The following is a 22,300-nucleotide window of genomic DNA, read 5'->3' on the forward strand; positions in this document are numbered from 1 at the left end:
AGAAGAGTGAGTCCTCTTGTACTTATGTCGGCATTGTGCCTGTTGTATTTAATTCCGATGCAATTTCTGTGTGTCATTGTCAATAAGAAGGTCCACGGGATACAGTAAACATGAAAAGAAGCATCGGAATCTAAAACTGGTCTAACAGGAACGGTTCAAATATAGACAGTAAGAAGAGTCAGTCTTCTTGTACTTAGGTCGGCCTTGCGCCTTTTGTATTAAATTTTGATGCAATTTCTGTGTTTCATCGTCAATAAGAAAGTCCAAGGGATACAGTAAACCTGAAGTGAAGCATCGGAATCCAAATCTGGTCTCGCAGGAAAGGTTCAAAACATAGACAGTAAGAAGAGTCAGTCTTCTTGTACATAAATCGGCATTGTGCCTTTTGTATTTCCGATTCAATTTCTGTGTTTCATCGTCAATAAGAAGGTCCAAGGGATCCAGTAAACCTGAAGTTAAGCATCGATATCTAAAACTGGTCTCACAGGAAAGGCTCAAATCATACAATGTAAGAAGAGTCAGTCTTCTTGTACTTAAGTCGGCATTGTGCCTTTTGTATTGAATTACAATGCAATTTCTGTGTTTCATCGTCAATAAGAAGGTCCAAGGGATACAGTAAACCTGAAGTGAAGCATCGATATCTAAAACTGGTCTCACAGGAAAGGCTCAAATCATCTAATGTAAGAAGAGTCAGTCCTATTGTACTTAAGTCGGCATTGTGCCTTTTGTATATAATTCCGATGCAATTTCTGTTTTTCATCGTCAATAAGAAGGTCCAAGGGATACAGTAAACCTGAAGTGAAGCATCTGAATCTAAAACTGGGCTAACAGGAAAAGGTCAAAGCATAGGCAATTAGAAGAGTCAGTCTTCTTGTTCTTAAGTCGGCATTGTGCCTTTTGTATTTAATTCCGATGCAATTTCTGTGTTTCATCGTCAATAATAAGGTCCAAGGGATACAGTAAACCTGAAGTGAAGCATCGGAATCTAAAACTGGTCTCACAGGAAAGTTTCTAAACTTAGACTGTAAGAGGAGTCAGTCTTCTTGTACTTAAGTCGGGATTGTGCCTTTTGTATGTAATTCCGATGCAATTTCTGTTTCATTGTCAATAAGTAGTTCCAAGGGATTCAGTAAACCTTAAGTGAAGCATCGCAATCTAAAACTGGTCTTACATTAAATGTTGAAAACATAGACAGTAAGAAGAGTCAGTATTCTTGGACTTATGTCGGCATTGTGCCTTTTGTATTTATTCCTATGCAATTTCTGTGTTTCATCGTCAGTAAGAAGGTCCAAGGGATACAGTTAACCTTAAGTGAAGCATCGGAATCTAAAACTGGGCTCACAGGAATAGTTCATAACATAGGCAGTAAGAAGAGTCAGTCTTCTTGTACTTAAGCCTTCATTGTGCTTTTCGTATTTAATACCGTTGCAATTTCTCTTTAATCGTCAATAAGAAGGTCGAATGTATACAGTAAACCTGAAGTGAAGCATCGCAATTCAAACCTGGTCTCACTGAAAAGGCTCAAAACGTAGGCAATCAGAAGAGTAAGTCTTCTGGTACTTAAGTCGGCATTGTGCTTTTTGTATGTAATTCCGATGCAAATTCTGTGTTTCATCGTCAATAAGTAGCTCCAAGGGACACAGTAAACCAGAAGTGAAGCATCGATATCAAAAACTGGTCTCACATTAAAGATTCAAAACATAGAGAGTAAGTAGGATCAGTCTTTTGTACTTAAGTCAGCATTGAGCTTTTGTTTTTAATTCCGATGTAATTTCTGTGTTTCATCATCAATAAGAAGGTCCAAGGGATACAGTAAACCTGAAGTGAAGCATCGATATCTAAAAATGGTCCCACAGGAGAGGTTTAAATCATAGAATGTAAGAAGAGTCCGTCCTCTTGTACTAAATTCGGCATTGTGCCTTTTGTATTTAATTCCTATGCAATTTCTGTGTTTCATCGTCAATAAGAAGGTCCATGGGATACAGTAAAGCTGAGGTGAAGCATGGGATTCTAAAACTGGTCTCACAGGAAAGGTTCAAATCATAGAATGTAAGAAGAGTCAGTCCTTTTGAACTTAAGTCGGCATTGTGCCTTTTGCATTTCATTCCGATGCAATTTCTGTGTTACATCGTCAATAAGAAGGTCCAAGGGATACAGTAAACCTGAAATGAGGCATCGGAATCCAAAACTTGTCTCACAGGAAAGGTTCAAAACTTTGACAGTAAGAAGAGTCAGTCTTCTCGTATTTAAGCCGGCATTGTGCCTTTTGTATTTAATTCCCATGCAATGTTTGTGTTTCATCGTCAATAAGATGGTCCAAGGGATATAGTAAACCTGAAGTGAAGTATCGCAATCTAAAACTGGTCTCACATTAAAGGTTCAAAACATAGACTGTAAGAGGAGTCAGTCCGTTTGTTCTTATGTCGGCATTGAGACTTTTGTATTTAATTCCGATGCAATTACTGTGTTTCATTGTCAATAAGAAGGCTCCAGGGATACAGTAAGCCTGAAGTGAAGCATCGGAATCTAAAACTGGTCTCACTGGAAAGGTTCAAAACATAGACTGTAAGAGGAGTCAGTCTTTTTGTAATTATGTTAGCATTGTGCCTTTGTATTAAATTCCGATGCAAATTCTGTGTTTCACCGTCAAGAAGAAGGTCCAAGGGATACAGTAAACCTGAAGTGAAGCATCTGAATCTAAAACTGGTCTCACAGGGAAGGCTCAACACATAGACAGTAACAAGAGACAGTCTTCTTGTACTTAAGTTGGCGTTGTGCATTTTGTACTTAATTCCGATGCAATTTCTGTGTTTCATCGGCAATAAGAAGGTCCAAGGGATACAGTAAACCTATAGTGAAGCATCGATATCTACAACTGGTCTCACAGGAAAGGCCCAAATCATACAATGTAAGAAGAGTCAGTCCTCTTGTACTTAAGTCGGCATTGTGGCTTTTGTATTTCATTCCAATGCAATTTCTGTGTTTCTTCGTCAAGAAGAAGGCCCATGGGATACAGTAAAGCTGAAGTGAAGCATCGGAATCTAAAACTGGTCTCACAGGAAAGGTTCAAATCATAGAATGTAAGAAGAGTCAGTCCATTTGTACTTAAGTCAGCATTGTGCCTTTGGTATTTAATTCCGATGCATTTTCTGTGTTTCATTGTCAATAAGAAGTCCAAGGGTACAGTAAACCTGAAGTGAAGCATCGGAATCCAAAACTGGTCTCACAGGAAAGGTTAATAACATAGACAGTAAGAAGAGGCAGTCTTTTTGTACTTAAGTCGGCATTGTGCTTTTTGTATTTAATTCCGATGCAATTTCTGTGTTTCATCGTTAATAAGATTGTCCAAGGCATACAGTAAACCTGAAGTGAAACATCGAAACCAAAAACTGGTCTCACAGGAAAGGTTCAAATCACCGAATGTAAGCAGAGTCAGTCCTTTTGTACTTAAGTCGGCACTGTGCCTTTTGTATTTAATTCCGATGCAATTTCTGTGTTTCATCGTGAATAATAAGGTCCAAGGGATTCAGTAGACCTGAAGTGAAGCATCGGAATCTAAAACTGGTCTCACAGGAAAGGCTCAAAGAATTGACAGTAAGAAGAGTCAGTCTTCTTGTAGTTAAGTTGGCATTGTGCCTTTTGTATTTAATTCCGATGCAATTTCTGTGTTTCAACGTCAATAAGAAGGTCGAAGGGATACAGTAAACCTGATGTTAAGCATGGGAATCTAAAACTGGTCTCATAGGAAAGGTTCAAACATAGACAGTAAGGAGAGTCAGTCTTCTTGTAGTTAAGTCGGCATTGTGCCTTTTGTATTTAATTCCGATGCAACTTCTGTGTTTCATCGTGAATAATAAGGTCCAAGGGATTCAGTAGACCTGAAGTGAAGCATCGGAATCTAAAACTGGTCTCACAGGAAAGGCTCAAAGAATTGACAGTAAGAAGAGTCAGTCTTCTTGTAGTTAAGTTGGCATTGTGCCTTTTGTATTTAATTCCGATGCAATTTCTGTGTTTCAACGTCAATAAGAAGGTCGAAGGGATACAGTAAACCTGATGTTAAGCATGGGAATCTAAAACTGGTCTCATAGGAAAGGTTCAAACATAGACAGTAAGGAGAGTCAGTCTTCTTGTAGTTAAGTCGGCATTGTGCCTTTTGTATTTAATTCCGATGCAACTTCTGTGTTTCATCGACAATAAGAAGGTCCAAGGGATACAGTAAACCTGAAGTGAAGCATCGATATCTAAAACTGGTCTCACAGGAAAGGCTCAAATCATAGAATGTCAGAAGAGTCAGTCCTCTTGTACTTAAGTCGGCATTATGCCTTTGTATTTAATTCCGATGCATTTTCTGTGTTGCATTGTCAATAAGAAGTCCAAGGGATACAGTAAACCTGAAGTGAAGCATCGGAATCTACAACTGATACCACAGGAAAGGTTAATAACGTAGACAGTAAGAAGAGTCAGTCTTCTTGTACTTACGTCGGCAATGTGCCTTTTGTATTTAATTCAATGCAATTTCTGTGTTTCATCGTTAATAAGAAGGTCCAAGGGATACAGTAAACCTGAAGTGAAGCATCTGGATCTGTAACTGGTCTCACAAGAAAGGTTCAAAGCATAGACAGTAAGAAGAGTCAGCCTTCTTGTTCTTAAGTCGGCATTGTGCCATTTGAATATAATTCCGATGCAATATCTATGTTTCATCGTCAATAAGAAGGTCCAAGGGATACAGTAAATCTGAAGTGAACCATCGGAATATAAAACTTGTCTCACAGGAAAGATTCAAAATATAGTCAGTAAGAGGAGTCAGTCTTCTTGTACTTAAGTTGGCATTGTTCCTTTTGTATTTAATTCCGAAGCAATTTCTGTGTTTCATCGTCAATAAGAAGCTCCAACGTATACAGTAAACCTGAAATGTAGCATCGGAATCTAAAACTGGTCTCACAGGAAAGGTTCAAATCATAGACCGTAAGAAGAATCAGTCTTCTCGTTCTTAAGTTGGCATTGTGCATTTCGTATTTAATTCCGATGTAATGTCTGTGTTTCATCGTCAGTAAGAATGTCCAAGGGATACAGTAAACCTGAAGTGAAGCATCGGAATCTAAACCTGGTCTCACAGGAAAGGCTCAAAACATAGACAGTAAGAAGAGTAAGTCTTCTTGTACTTAAGTCGGCATTGTGTTTTTTGTATTTAATTCTAATGCATTTTCCTTGTTTCATCGTCAATAAGAAGGTCCAAGGGATACAGTAAAGCTGAAGTGAAGCATCGGAATCTAAAACTGGTCTCACAGGAAAGGTTCAAATCATAGAATGTAAGAAGATTCAGGCATCTTCTTCTTATGTCGGCATTGTGCCATTTGAATTTAATTCCGTTGCAATATCTATGTTTCATCGTCAATAAGAAGGTCCAAGGGATACAGTAAATCTGAAGTGAAGCATCGGAATCTAAAACTGGTCTCACAGGAAAGGTTCAAAATATAGTCAGTAAGAGGAGTCAGTCTTCTTGTACTTAAGTTGGCATTGTGCCTTTTGTATTTAATTCCGAAGCGATTTCTGTGTTTCATCGTCAATAAGAAGGTCCAAGGTATACAGTAAACCTGAAATGTAGCATCGGTATCTAAAACTGGTCCACAGGAAAGGTTCAAAACATAGACAGTAAGAAGAATCAGTCTTCTCGTTCGTAAGTCGGCATTGTGCATTTCGTATTTAATTCCGATGTAATGTCTGTGTTTCATCTTCAATAAGGAGGTCCAAGGGATACAGTAAACCTGAAGTGAAGCATCGGAATCTAAAACTGGTCTCACAGGAAAGGTTAATAACGTAGACAGTAGGAAGAGTCAGTCCTCTTGTACTTAAGTCGGTATTGTGTCTTTTGTATTAATTTCCGATGCATTTAAAGTGATGCATCGGAATCTAAAACTGGTCTCACAGGAAAGGTTCAAAACATAGACAGTAAGAAGAGTCGGTCTTTTGTACTTAAGTCAACATTGAGCTTTTGAATTTTATTCCGATGCAATATCTGTGTTTCGTCGTCAATAAGAAGGTCCATGGGATACAGTAAACCTGTTATGAAGCATCGATATCTAAAACTGGTCCCTCGGGAAATGTTAAAATCATAGAATGTAGGAGGAGTCAGAACCCCTTGTACTTAAGTCGGCATTGTGTCATTTGTATTTAATTCCGAAGCAATTTCTGTGTTTCATTGTCAATAAGAAGTCCAAAGGACACAGTAAACCTGAAGTGAACCATCGGAATCTAAAACTGGTCTCACAGGAAAGGTTAATAACGTAGACAGTAAGAGGAGTCAGTCTTCTTGTACTTAAGTCGGCATTGTGCCTTTTGTATTTAATTCCGATGCAATTTCTGTGTTTCTTCGTTAATAAGAAGGTCCAAAGGATACAGTAAACCTGAAGTGAGGCATCTAAACCTAAAACTGGTCTTACAGGAAAGGTTCAAAACATAGACAGTAAGAAGAGTCAGTTTTCTTGTACTTAAGTCGGCATTGTGCCTTTTGTATTTAATTCCGATGCAATTTCTGTGTTTCATCGTCAATAAGAATGTCAGAGGGATTTAGTAATCCTGAAGTGAAGCATCGGAATTTATAACTAGTGTCACAGGAATGGATCAAAACATAGACCGTAAGAAGAGTCAGTCTTCTTGTACTTAAGTCGGCATTGTGACTTTTGTATGTAATTCCGATGCAATTTTTGTGTTTCATCGTCAATAAGAAGGTCCAAGGAATGCAGTAAACTTGAAGTGAAGCATCGGATTCTAAAACTGATCACACAGGAAAGGTTCAAATCATAGACAGTAAGAAGAGGCATTCCTCTTGTACTTAAGTCGGCATTGTGCATTTTTTATTTAATTCAGATGCAATTTCTGTGCTTCATTGTCAATTAGAAGGTCCAAGGAAAACAGTAAACCTGAAGTGAAGCATCGGAATCTAAAACTGGTCTCACAGGAAAGTTTCAAAACATAGACAGTAAGAAGTGTCAGTCTTCTTGTACTTCAGTCGGCATTGTGCCTTTTGTACTTAATTCCGATGCAGTTTCTGTGTTTCATCGTCAGTAAGAAGGCCCAAGGTATACAGTAAACCCGAAGTGAAGCATCAGAATCTAAAACTGGTCTCACAGGAAAGGCTCAAATCATAGAATGTAAGAAGAGTCAGTCCTCTAGTACTTAAGCCGGCATTGTGCCTTTTGTATTTAATTCCAATGCAATGCCTGTGTCTCATCGTCAATAAGAAGGTCCAAGGAATACAGTAAACCTGAAGTGAAGCATCGGAATGTAAACGTGGTCTCACAGGAAAGGCTCAAAACATAGACAGTAAGAAGGGTCAGTCTTCTTGCACTTAAGTCGGCATTGTGCCTTTTGTGTTTAATTCCGATGCAATTTTTGTGTTGCATCGTCAATAAGAAGGTCCAAGGAATACAGTAAACCTGAAGTGAAGCATCGGAATCTAAAACTGATCACACAGGAAAGGTTCAAATCATAGACAGTAAGAAGAGACATTCCTCTTGTACTTAAGTCGGCATTGTGCCTTTTCTATTTAATTCCGATGCAATATCTGTGTTTCATCGTCAATAGAATGTCCAAGGGATACAGTAAACCTGAAGTGAAGCATCGGAATCTATAACTGGCCCCACAGGAAAGTTCAAACGTAGACAGTAAGAAGAGCCAGTGTTCTTGTACTTAAATCGGCATTGTGTCTTTTGTATTTAATTCCGATGCAATTTCTGTGTTTCATCATCAATAAGAAGGTCCAAGGGATACAGTAAACCTGGAGTGAAGCATCGATATCTAAAACTGTTCTCACAGGAAAGGCTCAAATCATACAATGTAAGAAGAGACAGTCCTCTTGTACTTAAGTCGGCATTGTGCCTTTTGGATTAAATTCCTTTGCAATTTCAGTGTTTCATCGTCAATAAGAGGGTCCAAGGGATACAGTAAACCTCAAGTGAAGCATCGGAATCTAAACCTGGTCTCACAGGAAAGGCTCAAAACATAGACAGTAAGAAGAGTCAGTCGTCTTGTACTTAAGTTGGCATTCTGACTTTTGTATTTAATTCCGATGCATTTTCCGTGTTTCATCGTCAATAAGAAGGTCCAAGGAATACAGTAAACCTGAAGTGAAGCATCGGAATCGAAAACTGGTCTCACAGGAAAGGCTAAAATCTTAGACAGTAAGAAGGGTCAGTCTTCTTGTACTTAAGTCGACATTGTGCGTTTTGTATTTAATTCCGATGCAATTTCTATGTATCGTAGTCAATAAGAAGGTCAAAGGGATAGAGTAAAGCTGAAGTGAAGCATCGGAATCTAAAACTGGTCACATAGGAATGGTTCAAATCACAGACAGTAACAAGAGTCAGTCTTCTTGTACTTAAGTCGGCACTGTTCATTTTGTATTTAATTCCGATGCAATTTCTGTGTTTCATCGTCAATAAGAAGGTCCAAGGGATACAGTAAGCCTGAAGTGAGGCTATTGGAATGTAAAACTGGTCTCACAGGAATGGTTCAAATCGTAGAATGTAAGAAGAGTGAGTCCAGTTGTACTTAAGTTGGCATTGTGCATTTTGTATTTAATTCCGATGCAATTTCTGTGTTTCATCGTCAATACGAAAGTCCAAGGGATACAGTAAACCTGAAGTGAAGCATTGGAATCTAAAACTGGTCTCACAGGAGAGTTTCAAATCATAGACAGTAAGAAGAGTCGGTCTTCTCGTACTTCATTCTACATTTATACACCGCAAGCCAACTAACGGTGTGTTGCGGAGGGTAAGTCGGCATTGTGGCTTTTGTATTTAATTCCGATGCTATTTCAGTGTTTCACCGTCAATAAGAAGGACCAAGGGATATCGTAAACCTGAAGTGAAGCATCGATATCTAAAACTGGTCTCACAGGAATGGTTCAAATCGTATAATGTAAGAAGAGTCAGTCTTCTTGTACTTAAGTCGGCATTGTGCCTTTTGTATTTAATTCCGATGCAATTTTTGTGTTTCATTGTCAATAAGAAGGACCAAGGGATAGAGTAAACCTCAAGGGAAGCATCGGAATCCTAAACTGGTCTCACAGGAACGGTTCAAATGATAGACAGTAAGAAGAGACATTCCTCTTGTACTTAAGTCGGCATTGTGCCTTTTGTATTTTATTCCGATGCAACTTCTGTGTTTCATCGTCAATAAGAAAGTCCAGGGGATACAGTAAACCTGAAGTGAAGCATCGGAATCTAAAACTGGTCTCACAGGAAAGGCTAAAATCATAGACAGTAAGAAGGGGCAGTCTTCTTGTACTTAAGTCGACATTATTCATTTTCTATTTAATTCCGATGCAATTTCTGTGTTTCATCGTCAATAAGAAGGTCCAAGGAATACAGTAAACCTGAAGTGAAGCATTGGAATCAAAAACTGGTCTCACAGGAGAGTTTCAAATCATAGACAGTAAGAAGAGTCAGTCTTCTTGTACTTAAGTCGGCCTTGTGCCTTTTGTATTTAATTACGTTGCAATTTCTGTGTTTCATCGTCAATAAGATGGTCCAAGGTATACAGTAAACCTGAAGTGAAGCATCGATATCCAAACTTTTCTCACAGGAAAGGCTCAAATCATAGAATGTAAGAGGAGTCAGATCTCTCGTACTTAAGTGGTCAATGTCGCTATTGTATTTAATTCCGATGGAATTTCTGTGTTTCATCGTTAATAAGAAGCTCCAAGGCATACAGTAAACCTGAAGTAAAGCATCGGAATCTACAACTGATCTCACAGGAAACTCTCAAATCATAGCTAGTAAGAAGAGTAAGTCTTCTTGCACTTAAGTTGGCATTGTGCCTTTTGTATTTAATTCCAATGCAATTTTTGTGTTTCAACGTCAATGAGAAGGTCCAAGGGAAACAGTAAACCTCAAGTGAAGCACCGGAATCTTAAACTGGTCTCACAGTAAAGGTTCAAAACATAGACAGTAAGAAGAGACAGTCCTCTTGTACTTAAGTCGGCATTGTGCCTTTTGTATTAATTTCCGATGCAATTTCTGTGTTTCATCGTCAATAAGATGGTCTAAGGGATACAGTAAACCTGAAGTGAAGCATCGGAATGTAAAACTTGTCTCACAGGAAAGGCTAAGCACATAGACAGTAAGAAGAGTCAGTCTTCTTGTACTGAAGTCGGCATTGTGCCTTTTGTATATAATTCCGATGCAGTTTCTGTGTTTCATCGTCAATAAGAAGGTCCAAGGGATACAGTAAACCTGCAGTGATGAATCGGAATCTAAACCTGGTTCACAGGAAAGGCTCAAAACATAGACAGTAAGAAGAGTCAGCCTTCTTGTACTTAAGTCGGCATTGTGGCTTTTGTATTTAATTCCGATGCATTTTCCGTGTTTCATTGTCAATATGAAGGTCCAAGGGATACAGTAACCTGAAGTGAAGCATCGGAATCCAAAACTTGTCTCACAGGAATGGCTCAAATCATAGAATGTAAGAAGAATCAGTCCTCTTGTACTTAAGTAGGCATTGTCCCTTTTGTATTTAATTCCGATGCAAATTTTGTGTTTCATTGTCAATAAGATGGTCCAAAGGAATCAATAAACCTGAAGTGAGACATCGGAATCTAAGACTGGACTCACAGGAAAGGCTCAAATTATAGCCAATAAGTAGAGTCTGTTTTCTTGTACTTAAGTCGGAATTGAGTCTTTTGTATTTAATTCCGATGCAATTTCTGTGTCTCATCGTCAATAAGAAGGTCCAAGGGATACAGTAAACCTGAATTGAAGGATCGATATCTAAAACTGGTCTCACACGAAAGGCTAAAATCATAGAATGTAAGAAGAGTCAGTCTTCTTGTACTTAAGTCGGCATTGTGCCTTTTGTATTTAATTCCGATGCAATTTCTGTGTTTCCTCGTCATTAAGAAGGTCCAAGGGATATAGTAAACCTGAAGTGAAACATCGGAATCGAAAACTGGTCTCACAGAAAAGGCTCAAAGCATAGACAGTAAGAAGAGTCAGTCATTTGTACTTAAGTCGGCATTGTGCCTTTTGGAATTAATTCCGATGCAATTTCTGTGTTTCATCATGAATAATAAGGTCCAAGGGATTCAGTAGACCTGAAGTGAAGCATCGGAATCTAAAACTGGTCTCACAGGAAAGGCTCAAAGAATTGACATTAAGAAGAGTCAGTCTTCTTGTAGTTAAGTTGGCATTGTGCCTTTTGTATTTAATTCCGATGCAATTTCTGTGTTTCAACGTCAATAAGAAGGTCGAAGGGATACAGTAAACCTGATGTTAAGCATGGGAATCTAAAACTGGTCGCATAGGAAAGGTTCAAACATAAACAGTAAGGAGAGTCAGTCTTCTTGTAGTTAAGTCGGCATTGTGCCTTTTGTATTTAATTCCGATGCAACTTCTGTGTTTCATCGACAATAAGAAGGTCCAAGGGATACAGTAAACCTAAAGTGAAGCATCGATATCTAAAACTGGTCTCACAGGAAAGGCTCAAATCATAGAATGTCAGAAGAGTCAGTCCTCTTGTACTTAAGTCGGCATTATGCCTTTTGTATTTAATTCCGATGCATTTTCTGTGTTGCATTGTCAATAAGAAGTCCAAGGGATACAGTAAACCTGAAGTGAAGCATCGGAATCTACAACTGATACCACAGGAAAGGTTAATAACGTAGACAGTAAGAAGAGTCAGTCTTCTTGTACTTACGTCGGCAATGTGCCTTTTGTATTTAATTCAATGCAATTTCTGTGTTTCATCTTTAATAAGAAGGTCCAAGGGATACAGTAAACCTGATGTGAAGCATCTGGATCTGTAACTGGTCTCACAAGAAAGGTTCAAAGCATAGACAGTAAGAAGAGTCAGCCTTCTTGTTCTTAAGTCGGCATTGTGCCATTTGAATATAATTCCGATGCAATATCTATGTTTCATCGTCAATAAGAAGGTCCAAGGGATACAGTAAATCTGAAGTGAACCATCGGAATATAAAACTTGTCTCACAGGAAAGATTCAAAATATAGTCAGTAAGAGGAGTCAGTCTTCTTGTACTTAAGTTGGCATTGTTCCTTTTGTATTTAATTCCGAAGCAATTTCTGTGTTTCATCGTCAATAAGAAGCTCCAACGTATACAGTAAACCTGAAATGTAGCATCGGAATCTAAAACTGGTCTCACAGGAAAGGTTCAAATCATAGACCGTAAGAAGATTCAGTCTTCTCGTTCTTAAGTTGGCATTGTGCATTTAGTATTTAATTCCGATGTAATGTCTGTGTTTCATCTTCAATAAGGAGGTCCAAGGGATACAGTAAACCTGAAGTGAAGCATCGGAATCTAAAACTGGTCTCACAGGAAAGGTTAATAACGTAGACAGTAGGAAGAGTCAGTCTTCTTGTACTTACGTCGGTATTGTGTCTTTTGTATTAATTTCCGATGCATTTAAAGTGATGCATCGGAATCTAAAACTGGTCTCACAGGAAAGGTTCAAAACATAGACAGTAAGAAGAGTCGGTCTTTTGTACTTAAGTCAACATTGAGCTTTTGAATTTTATTCCGATGCAATATCTGTGTTTCGTCGTCAATAAGAAGGTCCATGGGATTCAGTAAACCTGTTATGAAGCATCGATATCTGAAACTGGTCCCACGGGAAATGATAAAATCATAGAATGTAGGAAGAGTCAGAACCCCTTGTACTTAAGTCGGCATTGTGTCATTTGTATTTAATTCCGAAGCAATTTCTGTGTTTCATTGTCAATAAGAAGTCCAAAGGACACAGTAAACCTGAAGTGAACCATCGGAATCTAAAACTGGTCTCACAGGAAAGGTTAATAACGTAGACAGTAAGAGGAATCAGTCTTCTTGTACTTAAGTCGGCATTGTGCCTTTTGTATTTAATTCCGATGCAATTTCTGTGTTTCTTCGTTAATAAGAAGGTCCAAAGGATACAGTAAACCTGAAGTGAGGCATCTAAACCTAAAACTGGTCTTACAGGAAAGGTTCAAAACATAGACTGTAAGAAGAGTCAGTTTTCTTGTACTTAAGTCGGCATTGTGCCTTTTGTATTTAATTCCGATGCAATTTCTGTGTTTCATCGTCAATAAGAATGACAGAGGGATTTAGTAATCCTGAAGTGAAGCATCGGAATTTATAACTAGTGTCACAGGAATGGATCAAAACATAGACCGTAAGAAGAGTCAGTCTTCTTGTACTTAAGTCGGCATTGTGACTTTTGTATGTAATTCCGATGCAATTTTTGTGTTTCATCGTCAATAAGAAGGTCCAAGGAATACAGTAAACCTGAAGTGAAGCATCGGATTCTAAAACTGATCACACTGGAAAGGTTCAAATCATAGACAGTAAGAAGAGGCATTCCTCTTGTACTTAAGTCGGCATTGTGCATTTTTTATTTAATTCAGATGCAATTTCTGTGTTTCATTGTCAATTAGAAGGTCCAAGGAAAACAGTAAACCTGAAGTGAAGCATCGGAATCTAAAACTGGTCTCACAGGAAAGTTTCTAAACATAGACAGTAAGAAGTGTCAGTCTTCTTGTACTTAAGTCGGCATTGTGCCTTTTGTACTTAATTCCGATGCAGTTTCTGTGTTTCTTCGTCAGTAAGAAGGCCCAAGGTATACAGTAAACCCGAAGTGAAGCATCAGAATCTAAAACTGGTCTCACAGGAAAGGCTCAAATCATAGAATGTAAGAAGAGTCAGTCCTCTAGTACTTAAGCCGGCATTGTGCCTTTTGTATTTAATTCCAATGCAATGCCTGTGTCTCATCGTCAATAAGAAGGTCCAAGGGATACAGTAAACCTGAAGTGAAGCATCGGAATGTAAACGTGGTCTCACAGGAAAGGCTCAAAACATAGACAGTAAGAAGGGTCAGTCTTCTTGCACTTAAGTCGGCATTGTGCCTTTTGTGTTTAATTCCGATGCAATTTTTGTGTTGCATCGTCAATAAGAAGGTCCAAGGAATACAGTAAACCTGAAGTGAAGCATCGGAATCTAAAACTGATCACACAGGAAAGGTTCAAATCATAGACAGTAAGAAGAGCCATTCCTCTTGTACTTAAGTCGGCATTGTGCCTTTTCTATTTAATTCCGATGCAATTTCTGTGTTTCTTCGTCAATAGAATGTCCAAGGGATACAGTAAACCTGAAGTGAAGCATCGGAATCTATAACTGGCCCCACAGGAAAGTTCAAACGTAGATAGTAAGAAGAGCCAGTGTTCTTGTACTTAAATCGGCATTGTGTCTTTTGTATTTAATTCCGATGCAATTTCTGTGTTTCATCATCAATAAGAAGGTCCAAGGGATACAGTAAACCTGGAGTGAAGCATCGATATCTAAAACTGTTCTCACAGGAAAGGCTCTAATCATACAATGTAAGAAGAGACAGTCCTCTTGTACTTAAGTCGGCATTGTGCCTTTTGGATTAAATTCCGTTGCAATTTCAGTGTTTCATCGTCAATAAGAGGGTCCAAGGGATACAGTAAACCTGAAGTGAAGCATCGGAATCTAAACCTGGTCACACAGGAAAGGCTCAAAACATAGACAGTAAGAAGAGTCAGTCGTCTTGTACTTAAGTTGGCATTCTGACATTTGTATTTTATTCCGATGCATTTTCCGTGTTTCATCGTCAATAAGAAGGTCCAAGGAATACAGTAAACCTGAAGTGAAGCATCGGAATCGAAAACTGGTCTCACAGGAAAGGCTAAAATCTTAGACAGTAAGAAGGGTCAGTCTTCTTGTACTTAAGTCGACATTGTGCGTTTTGTATTTAATTCCGATGCAATTTCTATGTATCGTAGTCAATAAGAAGGTCGAAGGGATAGAGTAAAGCTGAAGTGAAGCATCGGAATCTAAAACTGGTCACATAGGAATGGTTCAAATCACAGACAGTAACAAGAGTCAGTCTTCTTGTACTTAAGTCGGCACTGTTCATTTTGTATTTAATTCCGATGCAATTTCTGTGTTTCATCGTCAATAAGAAGGTCCAAGGGATACAGTAAGCCTGAAGTGAGGCTATTGGAATGTAAAACTGGTCTCACAGGAATGGTTCAAATCGTAGAATGTAAGAAGAGTGAGTCCAGTTGTACTTAAGTTGGCATTGTGCATTTTGTATTTAATTCCGATGCAATTTCTGTGTTTCATCGTCAATACGAAAGTCCAAGGGATACAGTAAACCTGAAGTGAAGCATCGGAATGTAAAACTGGTCTCACAGGAAAGGCTAGAAACATAGACAGTAAGAAGGGACAGTCTTCTTGTACTTAAGTCGACATTATTCATTTTCTATTTAATTCCGATGCAATTTCTGTGTTTCATCGTCAATAAGAAGGTCCAAGGAATACAGTAAACCTGAAGTGAAGCATTGGAATCTAAAACTGGTCTCACAGGATAGTTTCAAATCATAGACAGTAAGAAGAGTCGGTCTTCTCGTACTTCATTCTACATTTATACACCGCAAGCCAACTAACGGTGTGTTGCGGAGGGTAAGTCGGCATTGTGGCTTTTGTATTTAATTCCGATGCAATTTCAGTGTTTCACCGTCAATAAGAAGGACCAAGGGATATCGTAAACCTGAAGTGAAGCATCGATATCTAAAACTGGTCTCACAGGAATGGTTCAAATCGTTTAATGTAAGAAGAGTCAGTCTTCTTGTACTTAAGTCGGCATTGTGCCTTTTGTATTTAATTCCGATGCAATTTTTGTGTTTCATTGTCAATAAGAAGGACCAAGGGATACAGTAAACCTCAAGGGAAGCATCGGAATCCTAAACTGGTCTCACAGGAACGGTTCAAATGATAGACAGTAAGAAGAGACATTCCTCTTGTACTTAAGTCGGCATTGTGCCTTTTGTATTTTATTCCGATGCAACTTCTGTGTTTCATCGTCAATAAGAAAGTCCAGGGGATACAGTAAACCTGAAGTGAAGCATCGGAATCTAAAACTGGTCTCACAGGAAAGGCTAAAAACATAGACAGTAAAAAGGGGCAGTCTTCTTGTACTTAAGTCGACATTATTCATTTTCTATTTAATTCCGATGCAATTTCTGTGTTTCATCGTCAATAAGAAGGTCCAAGGAATACAGTAAACCTGAAGTGAAGCATTGGAATCAAAAACTGGTCTCACAGGAGAGTTTCAAATCATAGACAGTAAGAAGAGTCAGTCTTCTTGTACTTAAGTCGGCCTTGTGCCTTTTGTATTTAATTCCGTTGCAATTTCTGTGTTTCATCGTCAATAAGATGGTCCAAGGTATACAGTAAACCTGAAGTGAAGCATCGATATCCAAACTTTTCTCACAGGAAAGGCTCAAATCATAGAATGTAAGAGGAGTCAGATCTCTCGTACTTAAGTGGTCAATGTCGCTATTGTATTTAATTCCGATGGAATTTCTGTGTTTCATCGTTAATAAGAAGGTCCAAGGCATACAGTAAACCTGAAGTAAAGCATCGGAATCTAAAACTGATCTCACAGGAAAGGCTCAAATCATAGCTAGTAAGAAGAGTAAGTCTTCTTGCACTTAAGTTGGCATTGTGCCTTTTGTATTTAATTCCAATGCAATTTTTGTGTTTCATCGTCAATAAGAAGGTCCAAGGGAAACAGTAAACCTCAAGTGAAGCACCGGAATCTTAAACTGGTCTCACAGTAAAGGTTCAAAACATAGACAGTAAGAAGAGACAGTCCTCTTGTACTTAAGTCGGCATTGTGCCTTTTGTATTAATTTCCAATGCAATTTCTGTGTTTCATCGTCAATAAGATGGTCTAAGGGATACAGTAAACCTGAAGTGAAGCATCGGAATGTAAAACTTGTCTCACAGGAAAGGCTAAGCACATAGACAGTAAGAAGAGTCAGTCTTCTTGTACTGAAGTCGGCATTGTGCCTTTTGTATATAATTCCGATGCAGTTTCTGTGTTTCATCGTCAATAAGAAGGTCCAAGGGATACAGTAAACCTGCAGTGATGAATCGGAATCTAAACCTGGTTCACAGGAAAGGCTCAAAACATAGACAGTAAGAAGAGTCAGCCTTCTTGTACTTAAGTCGGCATTGTGGCTTTTGTATTTAATTCCGATGCATTTTCCGTGTTTCATTGTCAATATGAAGGTCCAAGGGATACAGTAACCTGAAGTGAAGCATCGGAATCCAAAACTTGTCTCACAGGAATGGCTCAAATCATAGAATGTAAGAAGAATCAGTCCTCTTGTACTTAAGTAGGCATTGTCCCTTTTGTATTTTATTCCGATGCAAATTTTGTGTTTCATTGTCAGTAAGATGGTCCAAAGGATTCAATAAACCTGAAGTGAGACATCGGAATCTAAGACTGGACTCACAGGAAAGGCTCAAATTATAGCCAATAAGTAGAGTCTGTTTTCTTGTACTTAAGTCGGAATTGAGTCTTTTGTATTTAATTCCGATGCAACGTCTGTGTCTCATCGTCAATAAGAAGGTCCAAGGGATACAGTAAACCTGAATTGAAGGATCGATATCTAAAACTGGTCTCACACGAAAGGCTAAAATCATAGAATGTAAGAAGAGTCAGTCTTCTTGTACTTAAGTCGGCATTGTGCCTTTTGTATTTAATTCCGATGCAATTTCTGTGTTTCCTCGTCATTAAGAAGGTCCAAGGGATATAGTAAACCTGAAGTGAAACATCGGAATCGAAAACTGGTCTCACAGAAAAGGCTCAAAGCATAGACAGTAAGAAGAGTCAGTCATTTGTACTTAAGTCGGCATTGTGCCTTTTGGAATTAATTCCGATGCAATTTCTGTGTTTCATCGTCAATAAGAAGGTCCAAGGGATACAGTAAAACTGAAGTGAACCATCGGAATCTAAACCTGGTTCACAGGGAAGGCTCAAAACATAGACAGTAAGAAGAGTCAGATTTCTTGTACTTAAGTCGGCATTGTGGCTTTTGTATTTAATTCCGATGCATTTTCCGTGTTTCATCGTCAATAAGATCGTCCAAGGGATACAGTAAACCTGAAGTGAAGCATCGGAATCTAAAACTAGTCTCACAGGAAAGGCTCAAATCTTATCTAGTAAGAAGAGTCATTCTTCATGCACTTAAGTCGGCATTGTGCCATTTGTATTTAATTCCGATGCAATTTTTGTGTTTCATCGTCAATGAGAAGGTGCAAGGGATACAGTAAACCTCAAGTGAAGCATCGGAATCCTAAACTGGTCTCACAAGAATGGTTAAAAGCATAGACAGTAAGAAGAGTCAGTCCTCTTGTACTTAAGTCGGCATTGTGCCTTTGGTGTTTAATTCCGATGCAGTTTCTGTGTTTCATCGTCAATAAGAAAAACCAAGGGGTACAGTAAACCTGAAGTGAAGCATCGGAATCCAAAACTGGTCTCACAGGATAGGTTCAAAACATAGACAGTAAGAAGAGTCAGTCTTCTTGTACTTAAGTCGGCGTTGTCCATTTTGTATTTAATTCCGATGCAATTTCTGTGTTTCATTGTCATTAAGAAGGTCCAAGGGATACAGTTAAGCTGAAGTGAAGCATCGGAATTTAAAACTGCTACCACAGGAAAGGTTCATATCATGGACAGTAAGAAGAGTCAGTCTTCTTGTACTTAAGTTGGCATTGTGCCTTTTGTATTTAATTCCGATGCATTTTCCGTGTTTCATGGCCCATAAGAAAGTCCAAGGGATACAGTAAACCTGAAGTGAAGCATCGGAATCTAAAACTGGTCTCACTGGAAAGGCTCAACACATAGACAGTAAGAAGAGTTAGTCCTCTTGGACTGAAGTCGCTATTGTGCCTTTTGTATTTAATTCCGAAGCAGTTTCTGTGTTTCATCGTCAATAAGAAGAACCAAGGCATACAGTAAACCTGAAGTGAAGCATAGGAATCCAAAACTGGTCCCACAGGAAAGGTTCAAAACATAGACAGTAAGAAGAGTCAGTCTTCTTGTACCTAAGTCGGCATTGTGCCTTTTGTATTTAATTCTGATGCATTTTCCGTGTTTCATCGTCAATAATAAGGTCCAAGGGATACGGTAAACCTGAACTGAAGTATCGGAATCTAAAACTGGTCTCACAGGAAAGGCTTATATCATAGAATGGAAGAAGAGTCAGTCCTCTTGTACTTAAGTCGGCATTGTGCCTTTTGTATTTATTTCCGATGCAATTTCTGTGTTTCATCGTCAATAAGAAGGTCCAAGGGATACAGTAAATCTGTAGCGAAGCATCGGAATCTAAAACTGGTCTCACAGGAAAGGTTGAAAAAATAGGCAGTAACAAGAGTCAGTGTTCTTGTACTTAAGTCGGCATTGTGCCTTTTGTATTTAATTCCGATGCATTTTCCGTGTTTCATCGTCAATAGGAAGGTCCAAGGGATACAGCAAACCTGAAGTGAAGCATCGGAATCCAAAACTGGTCTCACAGGAATGGCTCAAATCATAGAATGTAAGAAGAGTCAGTCCTCTTGTACTTAAGTAGGCATTGTCCCTTTTGTATTTAATTCCGATGCAAATTTTGTCTTTCATCGTCAATAAGATGGTCCAAGGGATACAGTAAACCTGAAGTGAAGCATCGGAATCTAAAACTGGACTCACAGGAAAGGCTCAAATCATAGCTAATAAGAAGAGTCTGTTTTCTTGTACTTAAGTCGGAATTGAGCCTCTTGTATTTAATTCCGATGGAATTTCTGTGTTTCATCATCATTAAGGAGTTCCAAGGGATACAGTAAACCTGAAGTGAAGCATCGAAATATAAAACTGGTGTCACAGGAAATGTTCAAGTTATAGACAGTGTGAAGAGTCAGTCTTCTTGTACTTAAATCGGCATTGTGCTTTTTGTATTTAATTCCGATGCAATTTCTGTGTCTCATCGTCAATAAGAAGGTCCAAGGGATACAGTAAACCTGAATAGAAGCATCGATATCTAAAACTGGTCTCACACGAAAGGTTAAAATCATAGAATGTAAGAAGAGTCAGTCTTCTTGTACTTAAGTCGGCATTGTGCCTTTTGTATTTAATTCCGATGCAATTTCTGTGTTTCCTCGTCATTAAGGAGGTCCAAGGGATATAGTAAACCTGAAGTGAAACATCGGAATCGAAAACTGGTCTCACAGAAAAGGCTCAAAGCATAGACAGTAAGAAGAGTCAGTCATTTGTACTTAAGTCGGCATTGTGCCTTTTGGAATTAATTCCGATGCAATTTCTGTGTTTCATCGTCAATAAGAAGGTCCAAGGGATACAGTAAAACTGAAGTGAACCATCGGAATCTAAACCTGGTTCACAGGAAAGGCTCAAAACATAGACAGTAAGAAGAGTCAGCCTTCTTGTACTTAAGTCGGCATTGTGGCTTTTGTATTTAATTCCGATGCATTTTCCGTGTTTCATCGTCAATAAGATCGTCCAAGGGATACTGTAAACCTGAAGTGAAGCATCGGAATCTAAAACTAGTCTCACAGGAAAGGCTCAAATCTTATCTAGTAAGAAGAGTCATTCTTCATGCACTTAAGTCGGCATTGTGCCATTTGTATTTAATTCCGATGCAATTTTTGTGTTTCATCGTCAATGAGAAGGTGCAAGGGATACAGTAAACCTCAAGTGAAGCATCGGAATCCTAAACTGGTCTCACAAGAATGGTTAAAAGCATAGACAGTAAGAAGAGTCAGTCCTCTTGTACTTAAGTCGGCATTGTGCCTTTGGTGTTTAATTCCGATGCAGTTTCTGTGTTTCATCGTCAATAAGAAAAACCAAGGGGTACAGTAAACCTGAAGTGAAGCATCGGAATCCAAAACTGGTCTCACAGGATAGGTTCAAAACATAGACAGTAAGAAGAGTCAGTCTTCTTGTACTTAAGTCGGCATTGTCCATTTTGTATTTAATTCCGATGCAATTTCTGTGTTTCATTGTCATTAAGAAGGTCCAAGGGATACAGTTAAGCTGAAGTGAAGCATCGGAATTTAAAACTGCTACCACAGGAAAGGTTCATATCATGGACAGTAAGAAGAGTCAGTCTTCTTGTACTTAAGTTGGCATTGTGCCTTTTGTATTTAATTCCGATGCATTTTCCGTGTTTCATGGTCCATAAGAAAGTCCAAGGGATACAGTAAACCTGAAGTGAAGCATCGGAATCTAAAACTGGTCTCACTGGAAAGGCTCAACACATAGAGAGTAAGAAGAGTTAGTCCTCTTGGACTGAAGTCGCTATTGTGCCTTTTGTATTTAATTCCGAAGCAGTTTCTGTGTTTCATCGTCAATAAGAAGAACCAAGGCATACAGTAAACCTGAAGTGAAGCATAGGAATCCAAAACTGGTCCCACAGGAAAGGTTCAAAACATAGACAGTAAGAAGAGTCAGTCTTCTTGTACCTAAGTCGGCATTGTGCCTTTTGTATTTAATTCTGATGCATTTTCCGTGTTTCATCGTCAATAATAAGGTCCAAGGGATACGGTAAACCTGAACTGAAGTATCGGAATCTAAAACTGGTCTCACAGGAAAGGCTTATATCATAGAATGGAAGAAGAGTCAGTCCTCTTGTACTTAAGTCGGCATTGTGCCTTTTGTATTTATTTCCGATGCAATTTCTGTGTTTCATCGTCAATAAGAAGGTCCAAGGGATACAGTAAATCTGTAGCGAAGCATCGGAATCTAAAACTGGTCTCACAGGAAAGGTTGAAAACATAGGCAGTAACAAGAGTCAGTGTTCTTGTACTTAAGTCGGCATTGTGCCTTTTGTATTTAATTCCGATGCATTTTCCGTGTTTCATCGTCAATAGGAAGGTCCAAGGGATACAGCAAACCTGAAGTGAAGCATCGGAATCCAAAACAGGTCTCACAGGAATGGCTCAAATCATAGAATGTAAGAAGAGTCAGTCCTCTTGTACTTAAGTAGGCATTGTCCCTTTTGTATTTAATTCCGATGCAAATTTTGTCTTTCATCGTCAATAAGATGGTCCAAGGGATACAGTAAACCTGAAGTGAAGCATCGGAATCTAAAACTGGACTCACAGGAAAGGCTCAAATCATAGCTAATAAGAAGAGTCTGTTTTCTTGTACTTAAGTCGGAATTGAGCATCTTGTATTTAATTCCGATGGAATTTCTGTGTTTCATCATCATTAAGGAGTTCCAAGGGATACAGTAAACCTGAAGTGAAGCATCGAAATATAAAACTGGTGTCACAGGAAATGTTCAAGTTATAGACAGTGAGAAGAGTCAGTCTTCTTGTACTTAAATCGGCATTGTGCTTTTTGTATTTAATTCCGATGCAATTTCTGTGTCTCATCGTCAATAAGAAGGTCCAAGGGATACAGTAAACCTGAATAGAAGCATCGATATCTAAAACTGGTCTCACACG

Source organism: Schistocerca serialis, chromosome 8 (genome assembly GCF_023864345.2).
Source record: "Schistocerca serialis cubense isolate TAMUIC-IGC-003099 chromosome 8, iqSchSeri2.2, whole genome shotgun sequence".
Lineage (NCBI taxonomy): Eukaryota > Metazoa > Arthropoda > Insecta > Orthoptera > Acrididae > Schistocerca > Schistocerca serialis.